Source organism: Oncorhynchus gorbuscha, linkage group LG11 (assembly GCF_021184085.1).
Source record: "Oncorhynchus gorbuscha isolate QuinsamMale2020 ecotype Even-year linkage group LG11, OgorEven_v1.0, whole genome shotgun sequence".
In the NCBI taxonomy this organism is placed as follows: domain Eukaryota; kingdom Metazoa; phylum Chordata; class Actinopteri; order Salmoniformes; family Salmonidae; genus Oncorhynchus; species Oncorhynchus gorbuscha.
This window is the reverse complement of record NC_060183.1, coordinates 24,099,916-24,102,080: the sequence shown is the minus strand read 5'-3', so window position 1 is coordinate 24,102,080 and position 2,165 is coordinate 24,099,916.

The window sequence follows — 2,165 nt, the reverse complement described above, 5'->3', positions numbered from 1 at the left end:
TGGAGCCCTGACCTCAACCCCATCAACCCCACCTTTGGGATTAATTGGAACTCCGACTGCGAGCCAGGCCTAATCGTCCAACATCAGTGCCCAACCTCACGAATGCTCTTAGTAAGCAAAAACCCAGCAGAAATGTTCCAACATCTAGTGGAAAGCTTTCCCAGAATGCTGTTATAGCAGCAACGGGGGGGACCAACTCCAGGTGTCTATATGATTTTGGAATGAGATGTTCGACGAGCAGGTGTCTACTTACTTTTGGTCATGTAGTGTAGATAGTTTATGTGTGATAGATATAAGTGGTAAATCCATTGCAGTTTTTTTTATTTCTCTCAACAACAAAGAATGAAAAAATGAAGAAAAAAAGTACAATAATTACAAAACATTAAAAAGGAAGAAAAAAAGTTGACACATATTTGCCCAACTTTCTGCTCAGATACACACCACATTCTACCATGCAGTAAGCTTACATATTGGCATAAACAGTACTGTATCCCTTTACTCGGAGTTAAGGTTGCTCTTTCCAGAGCCAAGCGTCTGCATCTCTTCCCCTATTAACAGGTCAGCTAAATGTCCAGGCAAATGGTCCAGCATCGGCTGCCACACTTTCGTGTCGATATTTTAATTTCCTTTCATCCTCGCACTGTCTTTCCATAGGCAAAACCTTAATCTCCTGATACCACTGTGTAATCGTTGGTGGCTTGCCCTTAATCCAATTAAATAGGATGCATTTTCTTGCTAATAAGAGTAACAATCTAGAAAGGTTTAAAACCTTGTTTCTCACTGATAAGCTTAATAGAAACAGACCTTGATCTACTTTTATCTTACAATGAAAGACTGAATTGATTTATTTGAGATTAGTGACCTGATAGAGGGGCAAATTACTAGTACTTTTAACAAAGCCATAGGTGCACAGCCCCATGCCTCTGGAGATTCTGTCCCACCCCTGATATAGCTTTGCATGCATTCCGAAATGATGCAGGCAAGGCATGCCCAATTGTAGTACCATATATTGGGCAGAGCTAGCACTCCTCTCTCTCTTTGGGTGGTTGTAGAGTCCTCGTTTTAAGTCTACCTCTTTTACCATAAAAAACTAAATGCATTTAGAGAAGTCCTTCTCAACACTTGACAAATTTTCAAGTGAGCCACAGTGGCATCATTTGCATTGGGTAGAGCAAACTAGGGAGGATATTCATCGTAATAAGGCTCACCCTGACAATCCATGAGATGGGAAACCACCTTTTGAGATCAATTCTGACTTTCTTGAGCACTGCAACAATGTTGAGTTTGAAAAGATCTTTAAGGTTAGGTGAGACAAATATACCCAGAAAATGTAGTATAGCTGTCAGGTCTCCAAACTGCCCAGCCACTGACTTTTCAAAATTCACTTTATATCTGGAGACATGGCCAAAGGATTCAATAACTGATGCTATTCATTATATTTTAACATCTTGGCCTCCTTGGTTTTTGCCTTTTCATGGGTTGAGTGCAAGTACCTACGTAATTCTACATTGATGTAGTGTTTACATAGTGTGTGTCTCCCTTTCACAACCTCTCCATCTCTCCCTTTCAATAACTTGTTTTTTCTTCTCTAGTTTGTTTTCTCTACAGTATGAGATGATTCTGTTCCATCCTTTTTCTGTCAGCCACTCTATGCCTGCCCTGACACCTTCATGCCCTTTTTCATTTAACCTTTATTTAACTAGGCAAGTCAGTTAAGAACAAATTCTTATTTACAATGACGGTCTAGGAACAGTGGGTTAACTGCCTTGTTCAGGGTCAGAATAACAGATGTTTACCTTGTCAGCATAGGGATTCGACCTAGCAACCTTTCAGTTACTGGCCCAACACTCTAACCACGAGGCTACCTGCCTGTCTTTTGATTATTGTCAATTCTAAATTATCCTAATCATATCAATGTAAGTTTTACATTTCATTTTGGCAATTAGATTAGATTTCAGGATGATTGATAACGTCTTCTAGCTCCCTAGCTTAAATCATTTTTGGGGAGATGTTTTGGTGTGTGTATGTGCACAAGGAGTAATTCAAAAATAGAGTTCATGCAACGCAAAGCATCATATGCCTAAGAGTTCATGCAACGCAAAGCATCATATGCCTAACTGAAATCTCCTTGCCTCGATACAGGAAGTCAGATAGTGACACAGGAA